The sequence below is a fragment of the Copadichromis virginalis genome, linkage group LG7 (genome assembly GCF_057382275.1).
Source record: "Copadichromis virginalis isolate Kocher_CV1m ecotype Utaka linkage group LG7, C_Virginalis_male_GT1.1, whole genome shotgun sequence".
Lineage (NCBI taxonomy): Eukaryota > Metazoa > Chordata > Actinopteri > Cichliformes > Cichlidae > Copadichromis > Copadichromis virginalis.
The window spans coordinates 43,738,336-43,755,010 of record NC_140624.1 but is presented as its reverse complement, the minus strand read 5'-3'; the positions used below and the strand labels follow the sequence as shown (position 1 = coordinate 43,755,010).

At 37.9% G+C, this 16,675-nt stretch overlaps 1 long non-coding RNA gene across 2 annotated transcripts; it reads right to left on the bottom strand.

Annotated features, from left to right (window-relative positions):
* Nucleotides 1-9,163: 9,163 nt before the first annotated feature.
* Nucleotides 9,164-13,935, bottom strand: LOC146705741 (uncharacterized). Of its 2 annotated transcripts, XR_014921412.1 has the most exons (4): nt 13,859-13,935; nt 13,378-13,441; nt 12,858-13,010; nt 9,164-9,420 (listed from the first exon to the last, which is right to left on the bottom strand). It is a non-coding gene; the product is annotated as an uncharacterized LOC146705741 (long non-coding RNA). The 2 variants fall into 2 exon arrangements; XR_014921411.1 differs by lacking the exons at nt 12,858-13,010; nt 13,378-13,441; nt 13,859-13,935 and adding an exon at nt 10,003-10,914.
* Nucleotides 13,936-16,675: the final 2,740 nt, after the last annotated feature.

Here is a 16,675-nt window from a genome sequence, read left to right as displayed (position 1 = left end):
CAATTACAAAATCAACGTGGAAGATTAAAAATAGAAGATGGAAAAATATAAACCTTGTATATAAAATGTGTTTAAGGTGCCCCATTCAAGGTGCAATTTAACATGTTAAAACAAAGAATGATAGATAAAAAAGAACAAAATAGCACACATATATATAACATAATAATGAAAAGCCAACAATACAACAACAACAAAAAATACTGTGTACAACATATACTAGCTATGGCAAGTGTAAATAGTCCAGGTGTTATAGGGAGTTGTAAAATTTGATGCTCACAGGTATTAGGAATCATTTCCTGTGGTTGCTGATCGTGCTCCTCTAACTGTCCAACACATCATGGAGAGGGTGTGGGGAGGATTCCCAGTGCTGTTCCTGACTTGGAGTAGATTTCTTTCTTTCTGGCCCTGCCATCAGAGAGTCAAGCTCCACACCCACAGTGGTATTTGTTACTGAATGGATAATGTCAGTGTCTCTAGGTCAAGCTGTTTGTAAGCAACTCATTCTCTCCCATCAGTCCTTTCCCATATGGAAAAGAAATAGTAAAAACTTATATGTGATTACTCATGAAAGTGGCCACTTTCTCATTACTTTCATATATTGTTTTAGTAAGTATCCAAAACATACAAGTTTCATTATATAATTTTTTAAGGGATCTTATATCTGTTTTCACTCTTATATGCTTTTCATACAAGTTTCACACAAGACAGATACAAACTTTATAAGATTTATATGTATCTTTTCCATATGGGTTTCTACATACGTGATTTTCCCACTTTAAAATAAAAAAATCTAAATGCTTAAAACACTACTAAAAAATCTGAAACCCTGTTTTTGCTGAATAAGATGGTGAAGACAAAATATAACTGTGATAAGTGTAAAGATGTTATCAAAGTGCAAAAACATGTAAATACATTAAAAAAACTGATTTCATTTCTAAAAATATGTCAGTTCTATTTATACATGAATGCAAATAAATACATAATTATTTAGTAGTATTTATTATGTATGATAAATAAATAGCCAGACTTGTGTGATTCACTGTAATTATGAATACAACAGTGAAACAGTAAGTGTAGCACTTAGAATTTTACACAAGTTAAAAAAAAAAGATAAAGTTGTGCATAAATGAATGAATTCACTCAAAAATTCAAAAATTGTCTTTAAACAGTGGGTAATATTTACTGTTGCTTTGAAACATTTATTCATTATTTCCTAACACCTACATTTTGATCAAAGGATTTTTTTAAATAAATCATTCCTCCTACACGTCAGGAAAACTGATAAATATATCCAAAAGTACACTAAACTCAGAAAAATAAAACAAAAATGTTACACTTCCATAAAATATAGAAAATAAAGTCTTCAATTCACAGATGGGGTAAACTGCCAGAAACAATTGAGCTTGCACTACAAATGACCCCTAACATGGAAAATTCAATGATCTCCAGCTGTTAGCTTGAAAATCCCCAAAATATCATTTGATTTATTCTGTGTGTGTCTCTGTGTGTTTGTTTTCGTTTGGGAGTAAAATATCTAAATCCAATGTGTATTTTCAGTGCATTTTTGATTTGAGGGTTTTATTGATGTGCTGGAAGATGTAATATTTGTGCATCTTTGCAAAACATGCCAGCATGCAGAAAGGGCACATCTTGCATGATGCTTAATTCTCCCTTTAATTTGTTTGCCCGTTTGTTAGTTTGTGCAGAAATCCAGTCTTTGTTTGTCGAGCAGGTAGAGATGCCAGCATGGAGTTACACAATGTGCTGCATTTGAGGTCGATTACATTATCATCATCATCACGTCCAGTTCTGCGATGTGTGTTTGAGGCAAATGCAAAACTTGATCCATTGATTTTTTTCATGTGGTTACTTTAAACTATATGTAATTTCTGAAGGTAGTTTTCATGTGCAAAAGTTGATATTTGATTTCTTTCATTGTTCACTGACAAAGAAAAGCTGTGCCCCCGCTCTTGTTTAGATATGTATTTATGTCCTTCTACTTGCACTGGGTATGTGCAGCACTTCTAATGTTTCTACTCGAGATCACTAAATACAAATTAATGAATTTTTTTTTTAACAAGGAAAAAATTAAACACGGAAAACAAAATTGTTCACAAGCATGTTTGCATGTTGGGCGTTTCTGGGCTCTGCCTGAATAAGCAGTGGAACTTTCCAGCGTTTCTTTTTCCTTATTTATTTTTTGTCTGTGTTGTTTTCTCAGTATTGCAATGCATCACTTGACATTACCCAAGCAAGTTTGAGCTGCAGCGCATCAGCTGAAAGCAATTTGGTCCAGAGCGCAGCTGCCAGGCGGATAAGACTTTCCTTCTTTCGTTTACTTTGAAATGTTCCTTTTTTTTTTCAACATCCAAAATACACAAGGCAGCCAAATTGCTGACATCTGTGCGAGACTCCTGTGAGACTCCTGCATTCTTTCATGCCCCACTATGCAAAACTCCACATTGTTTATTTAAAGAACACTGAACACTTTAGCACTATTAAGAAACATGTCATATAGTAAACTAAAGGTTTCCTCTCAGGAAAAATCCCTGTCAGTTTATTTTTCCTTTGCATAAAGTTATTTTAGTTTTGACTCACAAACTGCCTGCATTCACAATTAAGCAAAAGTGTTGTAAGCGCGGGATGCTAACGAGCTAGGAAAACCTGGAAGTGGTGTGATTATTTATGTGTTGATGCGCGGACAGGTGGGATAGCAGGACTGGGCTGTCTCCTTCTCGCTTCCTGGCGATCTCTCGAATAAGATGACACCACAGAGAAGACGGTGAGTAAAGCTGGTGTTTAGTTTTTAGCTTTTCTCTTGTTTTTAGCTTGGGCTGCACAATATGCAAAGATTATGTTTCTGGGAAAACAAAAAATGAATCAGTGTGTCTTCGAAACCTACCCAACAGCAAAGTGCAGAGTGTTCGATCACAGCAGGAGTCTGCTTCAATGCAAGTGTAAATTGAAGATGATGTGTCAGGACTGTATTTTGAGATGTCATGATCTTAGTGGAAGACAAAGAGTGAGACAGAGGGGAACGTAAGGGCGAAGAGACATCGAAAACTGACAACTAAACTTAGGATGATAGCCAGAGGACGGCCTGTGCGTCAGTGCAGGCGAGGTGGTGTGTGGGAGGAGGGTGTGGACGCGGGGAAAGAGAGTAGGGAGGACCCACTGTGACTGATAGCCCACCGGGGCCTCAGAGTGGACCGACACTGGGAACAGCTAACCTATCTTGACATGCGTAGGAAACCCAAGACTTTCTTAGCCCTCTGTCAGATAGGAACCACCCACAGGAGCCCTGCCACAACTGTGTAGCCCGAGCTGCTGCGCGTCTTTTTTAACTAGCTCTGTTTAGATGAACACACGGCGGAGGAATGCTGCAGTATACCTTGTAGAAACCGCAAGCACAACAGAATTAGGGCGACTTCCCAGGGAAATCCATGGGAATGAGACAGCTTTGCCTACTAGCAAGATCATAACTGTGTGTGTATGAGTCTCAGTAAAAGTCCCTTTGATGCCGTGGTGCTGTCAGCAAGCAGTCAATAAGAGCTGACAAGGGCGAAGCGCCTCCGAGGTGGTTTTGGGTCATGTTTAGTTGGTGGGTATTACTGTAGTCATACCAAGATTTGAAAGAAAGTGAGGAACCACTCGATTCAAATGCGATGGTCAGTATCAGTTGTCACCTATCCCATACATACCAGCAGTAGATGCGGGGCGCTGACTCAGCAGGCTGTTGTTATTAACTCCAGTGATAAACAGACACAGATAATTTAGGAGACCTCTAGTGGCTGTACATAGAAGTGCATGCAAAATCTCAGGTTGAAAATATAGTTGTAAGCTTTGCATTTTAACCCAAACTGTGATCTTTTCCAAAAACTAACCGAGCAATTCGGACCCCTAAACATGACCAAGCCATCTTTACATTCTTTTATATTTTTTTTTACCTCCACCTAACCACGTTTAGTTTTAGTGGGTAAAACTAAATCATCTATTTCTGCTGACTGAACCCAACCAAACACCACATGAAAACAAACATTCAAAGATTTATGTTGCATACTTGCAACACCAATTTCACCACCCAGAAACTTTCACACCAGCAAATAGCAAAACTACTTCCTTCCAAAGAGCAACAACCAGAATTTAGCAACAGCAGCCTTTTCAGATCTTAGGATTGTGGTTTTTAAAACTTGCCTCTATGCCCTCACCTGTTTTTGTTCTTGAATAATATCACACTAGCTGTCCACAAACAACAACATGACTGGCTTGTTTTCTATGTCTTATTGTTACGCTGTCAGGAGAATCCACAGTCCACGTGAAGCTCTCAGTTTACACACTTTCACGACAAGGCGTCAAGTAAATTTGTCACCGGAGCTGAAATATTTGGTCATCCGGCACAAATTTGCTTCAGCTTCAGTCTTTGCATAGACTTTTTATGTAATCGTGCCACGTGCTAAAATATTGCCTCATTTTTGTTTTAGTCACGACCATTGACTACAGTCAATGGTCACAACATTAGGTCATTTCAGTGAAAGGATGTGTTACATCAAAATACAACTAGGGCTGCCACGATTAGTCGACTAGTCACAATTACGTCGACTATCAAAATCGTCGACGACTGATTTAAAAGTCGACGCGTCGTTTGAAGCTTTGTAAGATCACAAAAGACGCAGGAATAAATAGTAGGATTTAAGAGTGTAATAACGGACTGTGTCCCAGAATTCATAGCGCAGCCCAGCTCAGTTTCCAACAATGGCAGCAGCTAGTTAGTTTTAATATTACTCTTATTATTCTTTTTGGGCCACAAAATAAACGTTTAACATATTTTCAGGCGAGAATGTAACTATGTAAACCTCAAATATCTGCTCAGTTTATCAAGACACCACATATTTTCGGAGACGTCTGTTCCCCACTAGCTCGAGTGTTAGCCGGGGTTCAAGGCTCACTAGAGCCGGTGAGAACACCGGACTCCCGGCAAATCGTTTTCAAACCCACCGCCGTCTTTCGCTACTCAGGTTAAACATGTAATATAAGTCACTTAGATAACTTAAAAATGTTGTTGTTTGGCTTTTTTTAGTATTTTATTTGTTCCTGAGTAAATCGGTTTGGCTGAGATTAAGGTTATAGTTTTTACACAGCTGAATAAACGTCAAGCAGACAGCTGATTATCAGAAGTGTGAGATGCTGGAGAATATACTCCGGTGTCCTGTTATATTTTAGATAGCAAGGAGTTTATTAAACTTCACCGAAACAATCTGCAAATTTCATTAAAATTTAATAAACTACCATCTTGTCTTTATTTTTAGTTAGCACATACTTTAAACACTTAAAGCTGTAAGCTAATGATAGTTATATAAGAGCAGACTCATGCTGGTGCAATAAGCTGTAGTTTTACGTCCAATGGATGCATGATCTGATTAGTCGACTGATCGCAAAAATAATCGGTGACTAGTCGACTATCAAAATAATTGTTTGTGGCAGCCCTAAATACAACCTTCTCACAGTAAAACGTGAGTGTCCCACAATTCCTTTTAACGCCTAAGAGTTCACAAATCAGACTACAATTCCCAGCTTACTTCAAAGTAAAACATACTAAAGAAAACTACAAATAGTGATTCTCATCAGGGGCAGATTTAGGGACTCCGTGAGATTTAATTTTAAAACAGTCTGTTAAAAACTGTCCATTTAACCGAAGAGATTCTGACATGACAGTCGGAAGAGCACAGGTGTAACCGACTGAATTAATCACGGCTGAAGTCTGTTTGAGTTTCAGTTGGATCGCTGTCACACTTTCATCACACTGTCGTCACTTTTATTCATAAGACTGTGCTCCAGTGCAACACAAATCAAAACACGAACAACCAATAACACAAAGGAAAGAATGAGGAAAGGGCGGAGATGGACACACACTTGGCCATCATTCAATCTATTTTGGCTGACAGCGAGAGAAGGGGTTTTGGGGGGTTTTTTGCTTCCTTTTTTTCAGACCAACGTTGGGACACAAAAAAATATGAGACAGAGCAAATGACGACAGCATGGAGAGGAGAGGGTATAAAAAGGATTGGATGTTGGCACGCAGGGAAAAGCAGTCTGCGGTAGACTTGTAAATAGCCGGAGGGACAGAGGGATGGAGGAATGGAGCTATCAGCAGAGAAGTGATGAAGGTCTGGGATCGGGCCAAGATAAACACAAGCCAGCCCAGAAGGAGCTGCAGCAACACACACACACACACACACATTTATGACCAACAGCACATACATGTACAAATGCACAAACACCCAAACACATGAGGCTGCTAGCACTTTATATCCATCATGCACTTACATATACACAAACACACCCATGCATGCACGTATGAACACACACACACACACCTGCAGAAAAATAAACAGTTATGTATGGCTCCCCGACCACAGCTTCTTGAGTGTTAAGCTGTGTGACAACAGGCCGGGCTGTCATTTTGACATCTCATTTCATCACATAGTTCACATTAGTCCATTTGCTCAGATACCACAGAGTAAACACGAAGCCAAAAGAAATGGTTGGAGTTTTATTTTTAAACACGACGAATAAACAGACTCAAGAGTTATTTGAGCCTTCAGAAAATCCCTCTTCGTTTTTGGCAGTCATTTAAATCCAGCTTGGAGAAAGAACCTTGTCCTTTGTAATTACCATAAATCCTCAAAGAAGAAAAAGTCAGCTGTGTCCTGAAGATTTAATCATAACGCAGGGACATTGGGACGTTGTTTTTTTTTTGCCGCTACTGTTAATGTGCACGCATGCGTGCTTCTTTCTTTTTTCAGTGTATTTGTTCAAATGTGTTCAGATGTGTGTGACTGAGTTTCATTAGCGTGCTGTGAAACGCAGGCTCTCCTGCTCCGTCTTGTCTCCAACTGACTAACATCTCGAGTGAAACCATAAAAATCTGCTAAATGTTATCTTAAGCGTGGCATTCAGAGGCAAAACTGCAGTGTGAAAGAGCTGCTGCGAAGCGTGTCGCGCTGGAATGCAAAACACAAGTCATGGTCATCGTCCTGTCACCGCACAGGTTTGAACTGCAAGGACCTACGCTCATTTTTAACTGCAGTCTGTTAAATTTCCCTTAAGCATGGCACTTAATGGTGACTGCTGTGTGAAACAGGGGGCAATGATCATGTATCCATCTATCCTACAGAAATAAAGATTAATCAGATGCTATTTAAAGATTCTCCCATGAATGTTTTTACTTTAACTGATTATGTGACGATTATGTGTATTGTTTTGAAATCTGCAGTTCTACTAAGTTAGATGTATCAGTCCGTTCCACCCCAAGACCAGAGGTCTGTGTCATATCAAAGAGTGCATGAAGACAATGTGACAAGCCCATTAAAAGCTGATGTAGGACATGAAGTGGGCAATTTAGCAGACTAATTAGTCGATACACACTTCGAAATTCATCAACATCCACCTGTAAAGACGAAATGGAAAGTTATGGGCTGGAATAAACAAAAGACTGCTCTCTTCTTCCACAGAATAATGTTGCATGGGTTCACTTATGTTTAACTGTCATCTACACATGGCATAAAGTTCACTATGCTGTATGTGCTAAAATTATGTGAATCCTATAAAGCAGCGGTCCCCAACCCCCGGCCCTCGGACCGGTACTGGCCCGTGAGTCGCGAGAGTTGAGGCTCAGGTGTGAAATGTGTGGTTTTCAGGGTCTTTATCGGTTTTCAGTGTTATTTTTTTATCGTTTTGATCGTTAACTCGGTCTTCCTGGGTCTTTTCACGTGTGTTATGAATAAATCTTCTTTTTTTCGGTACCGGTACTAATTTTATTTTGTTGTATTTATGCAAAATATTGTCGGGCATAAACCGGTCCGTGGCGCAAAAAAGGTTGGGGACCGCTGCTACACTGAAAAAAATATGTTGTTGGATTTACTTAATTCAATGGTGGACATTTGTTGCACACAGATGTTTTGCTTTGGCAGCAACTTAAACAATTGAGTTAAATTAACACAATTTATTCATGTTCAATAAACCTGTGCAATTTGTGTTGATAAAATGTGACTTAAACATGTTTTGATGAAGTAATTTGAGCTCTTGAAATATTTTAATCCTTCACAATTTTCTCACTTTATCCCAACACGATTCAATAACTTTTACCCAATACTACTTGGTCACTTAAATGCTACATGTTATCTTCAAATTACATTTTGCTATTATATTCTAGCATCAAATACACAATTTTCAAATGGAGGCCTTATAACAGATTGTATTGTTCTCTTCCAAGATGGTTGCTGGCATCCACCAGTAACCTTTCAAAACAAAATGTCTAATTTCACTGCATTGACAGTAGGTAAAGAATTAAACTGACATTACTCCTCCACTGAATCTACATAAATCAACAGTTAAATAATGTCAGTTCTTCCGTGTTCTCTGGAATCAATCACAGCAAAGAAATTAGACTGTTTCTTTTGAAAAATGTTGGGAAAGAACAAATCAAAACATTCTATTTAAGGCCTCTGACGTCAAGATTCAGTTAAACAACAATTATAACTAAACAATTTGAGGTAATGTTAGTTTCCATTAACATTAAATTAGGTTACTGAATTGGCAAACACCTTCCTATTAACATTACCCATTTTACCCCAATAACTAAAGAAATTAGCACTTGCAGGTCAAAACCTTTATTCAAGAGATGCAAAAATAACATTGATACAGTGACTGTCAAAAATTACAGCACTGATCATACTGTGACATCTTGGTTCAAAACAGCACACTTAGAAATATTCAACGTTCTTTACTTCAACTGAATGAAACTGAAAATAACATTTCACACGACCCATATGGGATATTTAGACTGCATAACTGTTCATGCTACATCTCTTCATTAGTAAAAGAAAGAAAAAATACAAAGAGAAATTTAAAAATGCTGCCAAAATGCTGTACAGAGCAAAAGGAAAAACAAACAACAACAACAAAAACGACTCGTCCTCATGGCAGTTGCAGAGTATATAAAAATGAACCCTGCGATCTGTTCCTGGAATTGAGCTTCAAAAATGCAGCAGAACAAGTGTGAGATTTAAATGTCCTCTCACCTAGAGCTGATCAGCTTGCATGCATAACAGTGAGCTTCGTTGCAGGAGCAGTTTTGTCTTAGTTGTGAACTTTTCTTGAGAGCTGAGTTGCATCCAACTCCATTACCACCCTTTGAATCACCTCAAAAGTGTAGCAGAGTTGTGATGGGTAACTCATGTTGAAGGAATAAAAAAGGTCCAAACAGCATGGCTACTGCAAAGGTCACGTTATCCAGATCTTGAAGAACTACTATACCCTCGATGATGATGCCAACATCAGAAAAGTCATTGCCTGGTGCATCCTCTGGAGACAGATGTTCATTGTGGTTTTCTCAATCTGTGCAGTGGCCTCAGTCAAGTCCTGGTTAAACACAAAACATTTCTTTAAGATTCCTTTTTAAACTCATCTCTTTTGAATCTACCAGTTCTAATGTTAGAGTAATTTAAACCAATGCAAGCAACATAGTAAATAGCTATAGCCAAAGAGTTGCCTGCCATGCTGCCATTCATGGTCTAACAGAGTTTCTAAGACAGAGTGAAAAACATAATAATTTCAAATGCTTTACATTAGTTTTTGTTAGAAAGACACCGGCCCATCAGAAATCCAGGTTATGTCACTCAGAAGATGTTAGAATTTAGACTTTCAGCCCCACAATTTGGTTAGCTGTTGGTCTTTTTTTTTTTTCAAACAAAAGCTAAATATTGGGGGGATTTTCCTTTGTTCACTAGAATGACAAATTTAAAGTTTTTTCACACTGATGTGACCCCTAATATAGGGGGGTGGGGCCTCAAGGGGGGGCGGCCGAGTTCACTACCAGGCCTCATGTGAACTTCAAATTATTAAAGAGGACTACTGGTCCTAACCAGTCCAATGAGGATCAAGTGGATAACTAAATGCATTTTTAAATGTTGCAAAGCCACAATCTACTCATAAAACACTCACCATGAACTCCTGCACCAAGATGTTGCAATTGTCTTTCACACAGATGCGGAGCACTTTGATGAGACTCCCTTCGAGCATTAATGTCATCCTAAAGTATTATAACAAAGAAAACAGAGATTTGTGAACTTTTCAGTAGCACAGAATAGGGCTGCTCAATTAATCGAATTTTAATCACGATTACGATCTGGGCTTTCAACGATCATTAAAAATGACTGAGCCGATTATTAGCCCCTCCCTCATTTATCCGCAACACCTTAAAGGCCGGTCCGTGAAAATATTGTCGGGCATAAACCGGTCCGTGGTGCAAAAAAGGTTGGAGACCACTGATTAAGAGGACCCGAGGGAAGCTCGGAAAGCTAAGCAGAAGTTATTTGGAGAGGAGAGTGACTGCTGTTGGTTGAAAAGAGAGGTAAAAAAAAAAAAAACTTCAGTGGTGTTGCACACTATTTTATATTATTTTTTAAAGTCATTGTTAACCCTTTAAATCCGGTCAGAGCAGCACGCTCCGTGTTGTGTAACTATTTTTAAATCCCTGTAGAACCTGAACCGTGTAAGCTAGCGCAATAATTTGTTTTGCATATGAAACCGGAGGAGTTGTACTTACAACTTATGCCATCAGCTTGTCCTCGGTCACGGTTTCCTTCCACATATAGCTTTGCAAAAACTGCATAAAAAGCGCTTGCAGGAAAAAAAACATAATACTCCAGAAACACGCTTTGCCGATCCATCAGCTGTTCGTAACACTTCCCACAGTGAAATGATGCACATGCTGTTTTCTTTGCAAATTTGCATCATAGGATTGTTTTTTGTTTTTCCTGCAGTATATAAAAACTGTATCTCCAAAATAAAACTATGAAGACACTCAAAATAAATTTCCTGTTGTTGTAAACTATTTTTTGCAACTTTATTGTATTTAAAGTTTTGAGGGATAAACCTCTTAAATTTCTCCAAGTAGAAATATATGTAAACAAAACAAAAGCGATTTTCAATTTTTTTTGTAGTTTATTGCACTTTTTTGCAATTTATGTAGGGGAGACCGGGGATAGTTGTAACGTGGGTCAGTTGTAACACTTCCAATTTCTCCAATCAGGGCTAAGTTTCAAATGATGTGACTCATCCTGTGCGTGCCCAATTCAGTTCTGCTATCACATGTGAAAAATCAGCACATTTTGTCAAACACAGACAATTTAACATGAAAAAAAGTGATTTGTATGCCAAAAAGTAAGTTTTTCTACTTTATTTCAATTTGTAATAGCATTATCTGCTTTGCAGTTAAACTCATCAAACTTAAATTATGTTATTTGTATGTCTATGGGGATATATTCTGTGTAGGTCTTTAGTGCTAATGTTTTAGCCGTTGGCTGTAATGTTAGCTAGTTCATGGCTATAGGAGTCTGGGTCAGTTGTAACAGCAACAGTCTGGGTTAGTTGTAACAATAATGCAGATGTTGCAACTTACCACACTATTACTTTAACTTATATTAAACAAGTTGGGGCAACGACATCAGCAGAGAGAGGTTCACTGGTCGCATTTCTATATGCGGTTAATGCCATTGGCAACACAATTCCTCCACTGTTTGTGTTCCCACACATACATTATGCAGACCACTGTGTCAGAGATGGACCAGTAGGAAGTACTGGTAGTGGAAATAAATCAGGATGGGGGCAAGAAACAGATTTCTTCATCTTTCTGAAGCACTTTGCAAACCACACCAAGGTAAGCCATGATAAAAAGTAATGGAATTGCGATGCTGGTGAACAACTACATTTTTTCAGCTTCATTGTTATGTTCAAAATTGGTGCAAGAGTTGTAGGTTATAATGCCCACTGAGCCAATGAGGCCAAACTCAAGGAAGACCAATCAAAATTAATGAAATATTCAGTTGCAGGAAATTCCATAATTTGTCTTTTTGGGGGGTTGGAATATGTTCAAAAGCTAGATTTCTGCATTCTGTCACACACACACATAATTACATAAATGGCTCTAAGTGCATTCATGTGTTGAATAAACAAAGATTACACGTTAATGTTTTGTTAGTACCCTTATTTCATTGTGTTACATTTTACCCCAGGAGATGTTACAACTAACCCAGACTATGGGGTTAATTGTAACATTTCACTCTTCGTGTTTGAGACCATACCATGCAATGGGTAATTGTGCTGCAGAGAAAATAGCTGCACTATTTAATAGCAGAGACATGTAAATACTTTGCATTACATTTTGAATCCACTACCTTAAACGAGCTCCAATTTACAGACAGAAATGTCAAAAATGTTACAACTATCCCCGGTCTCCCCTAATTACTATGGACTTAATGCATACATATTATTAAAATATGGGCTATAACAGTTGATGTATAGCAACTTGAAATGCTCCCACAAATGGCACTACAACATGTAAAAAAAATCATATAAGCTCTGGTGGACTTGGTTCTATAGTAGGTCTTAAAGGGTTAAATAAATATCGTCAAATAATCGTGATCTCAATTTCAGTGAAAATAATCGTGATTATCATTTTTGCCATAATCGAGCAGCCCTAGCACAGAAGAAAATGATCCCAGACAAAAACTTAAACCAGTCAACATGCAACACCAGCATCTACAAAGAAATATCAAAAGTTCCTGTTTGACATCAACTTTATGGATATATAGTTTCCAGAACATTTTTTTTTTTTTAAAAAGATAAATTTTTCTCAGTGGGCCAGTAAATGCATAACGAAAATTATGGCATCCTTTCGGTGGAATCAGTACTCACGGGTAATAGTTGACTGTTTCAATGGATGCAGCATAAAAATCTTTTACTGACCTAATGCAATACATATACACTTTGTAGTTAAAGAATTTTAAAGTTCTTACTGTCATCATGGCAGCTACATCCTTTAGCTTTGTGCCCTGTTCCCCCGATCACTTTGCAAACACTTTCAGCAGACTGTCAGAGAGAAACTCAGCTCCGTCAGAAACCTTGACTGTAAAGGCATGGTTGGGATGCACTGGAATGCTGCATTTCATCTAAAATGACATAAAATTATTTTGAAATAACAGCAGGCACTGTGCTTGGTTAATCAGCAATGTTTTGTTGAATAAAAACTGTGTTTCCAGATCTTATGGGATTAAAAAAATCCAAAGATGTTTGTTTCTGATTTGCAACCCAAGAACCCACAAGTTACAACCTCATTTTAGTTCAAGTGTGCATTAATGTGAGTCCAGTAATCACCTTTCTGACAATACATACAGGTTAAACCTATGGCAGATTTTGGATTTCTCAGTTGTATTAATAGGGTGGTCTATTTGAGTATGCATGCACCTAATAACTATAAAAAATCTATTATAATTAAGTTACAGAAACCTTAAGCGAAAATAGAATATACTTTCTTACCATAACACCTTGAACCCACAATCCATCAGCTGACTCCTGGTGAAATGCAGAATAGAGGTCATCTCTCAATGTGCAGCAAAAAAACAAAACAAAACAAACGGACAGCAGGTGAGGGCAGGAAGGGTAGGGATGTAAGCTAGCATAATGCCACTGATGATATTAGCTTAAGCTGTTCAATGTCCAAAATCTCACTAACACCACGGTGCAGTAAATACACAATGTAACTGAAGAGTCAGTTGACAAATCTATTCACACAGAAAACCAAATTATGTTGAGAGTGCCTCGTAATTAGGTTTAATGTGATATTACGGCTCTTGTGCCAAAGACAAATTCAAATGAAAAAGCGCCAATTCTTTGACAACAGATAAAACAGCAAATCAGCTAACGGCTCTTTTTTAGCATGTTACATGGCGGCACTCTAGACGTTTAACTACATTTGGCTGAAATATGGTAAACATTAATTCAAAAAATCAAGACATACCAAAAAACGTAGAGTTGGCTGCTCGACTTGACTGAGATGGATGCATTTTTTAAACCACGATCCAAAGCCCGCGAGATGAAATCACGCATGGTTTCACGAGATTTAACGTTGCTATCTTATTGACTTACTTCACCTGAACATGATATGAACAATTTAATACACCCTTTCTGCATATCATGTAGTTTTTACACTATATAGTTACATTTATCTTTAAAACATGAGGCAATTGTGTTAAATACATGCAAGATGCTTACATAAATCCAAGAGATGGCCAGTCCCTTTTTTTCAGTGTATAAAGTGTATAATAGATTAATTAAGCTACTATGACATAACCTGTAAGAGCCTTGAGCTGAGCATTTATCACCATATTGGTTCACTGAAATCGAGCCAGGTGGGGTCTGTGAAAGCAAGAGGTGGGAATCACCTTATGATGATACTCAACTCTCAGTACAATACTATAGCACTTTAATGCAGAGTATTACAACAACATATGTGATGAAGCATGTGAAAGATGAAGACTGTGCACAAAAACACTCAAGCAATGCAAATATTTCTCAAACATACGTCTGAATAATGTAGTTTACTGAACAGTTTTTGATGAATAAACTGCAATTAACCAGTGCACTATTTTTCCCTAAATACTCATCCAGCACAACTCTCAAATATGAGGGTAAACCCACCGTGCTTAGCACAGCCACAAACTCCTACAGGTGGAATCTGGACAGTCACCTTTGGTGATGCTGCAGACTTTTCCATCTTTAGACTGTGGCGATAACGTGGTGTAGACTGTGATGAAGTGTCAGTTTCTTGAAAACCTTGCAGCGATTTTATCAGAAGTGTAATCGTTTATGAACGTGCTACAAGTGACTATCTATTATACATAATAGTCACTAAACCACAATAATTTGTGAAATATACACCTGACATCTTCATATTAAACATTTATAGAAAATAAAGACAGAAATATGGCTTCTATTCAGAGTCTAGTTAGAGGAAAATTTGAATATAAAAAAACTAAAATTCTCGACCGGGTTGGTTTTTGCATGGAGTCTACATGATTGTGACATATTGCAATGTATTACCGTTTTGTTTTTTTTCAGGTGAAAATTATGCAAACTTTGTTCTGTTCCTCTCACTTCAGTAATTTTTATTCCTTCAAAATGGGATTATCAAACACACACACACTGACCAACACTGTTACTGAAACCTATGGTAAACCTGAGAAAGTGAACTGTTCAACTCTTCAAAGTTTAACTTAAGTGGAAGCAAAAATGTGTGAGTTATGATACTATTAAAAGTATTTAGTCTCTAGTTTTCTGTGAGATATGAATGCACAGTCAGTTCACATGTCACAATTTAACGCAGCTCTTCCTGCTGTACTCAGGCTTTGCTCAGGTCTTCGTTAGCCCGGGTACGGCTGTGCTCGTGCAGCTCTGTCACATACCTGCATTTGATTGTTCCAGTGGGAAAAAACGTATTTCCCACAACATTTTATTAAATTTGCCTAAATGCAGTTGATGGATTTTTATTTTCACTCTGAAGTGTAAGGTAGTTTTGTCAAGCTAAGTGTGTCCAGTGTTGGTTGGTTTCTCGGTTGATTTAACGTTAGCTTTGCTGTGACTGGCTAACGTTAGCTTAGGATGGTGGGACGTAAGATAAACCTTCATTTTTGTAGTATAAAGGTTGCTTTCATATGACACTTCTTGCAAATCCCACGTGACATGTCCATCTCATTTGTTCCACAGGTTTGTGATTTAAACCTGGACAGCACTTTTTTCAAATTTCTTTCTCCAAAGCCTCCATCTTTCTTCCTTCCATACACTGACCTCATGTCACTCACTAGAAAAACTCAATAGCATCTGCTGGTATAGTTAAAAGGTAATTCATTTTATTATTATAGTACTAAAAACGTTGTATTTCCAGTTTATATATAAAGATATCAACATTTGGTGTCCCTGTGTTAATAAAATATTGATATGTAAAATATTGCAATGCGATGCTGGGAACCCCTATGAACCACATCTCATGTCCATCCTGTATCCTTTTTATCACTGATGTATGTGAAATTTTTATTTATTAAACAGATGAAAGATTTCCAAACCAACCTGCCCTGTGTGACAGTCATTGACATCTATCAGTCGGGAAAGGTTTGCAGTACAAAGTCATTTCTAAGGCTTTGACACTCAGGTGAACCACCATGACAGTCATTATTTACAAATGAAGAAAAACTTGGAACAGTGGTGAACCCAGGAGTGACTGGCCTACGAAGTTACTCCAGGAGAGCATCAATGACTCGTTTAGAAGGTTAGAAAAAAAACCCTGAAAAACAACTAAATACACCATTTACCTCAGTTTCAGTCAGAGTTCATGATTCAACAATAAGAATGAGATTAGACAAAAATGGCATCCACAGTACAGCTCCAAGGTAAAAATCATTGCCCACCAAAAAGAACATAAAGGTTGGTCACATGTTTGTCAAAAAAACAGAGGAAAAAAAACATTCTGAAGAGCCCAAAGACCTTTGGGAAAGTATTCTGTGCACTCATGAGACTAAAGTTAAACTTCTTGGAATTTTTGAGTCCCGTTACCTTTGGAGTAAAACTATACAGCATTCAATAAAAAGATCAGTCAAACATGGTGGTGGTAGTGTGATGAGCTGGGGCTGCTTTGCTGCTTCAGGACCTGGACGACTTGATGTAATTGATGGACACATGAATTCTGCTCTCTCCAAAAAAATCCTGAATCCTGATTTCTGGACATCAGTTTGTACATGAAGCTGAAGTTCACTCAGGTTAATTTAGACAGTTCTGCAAAGAA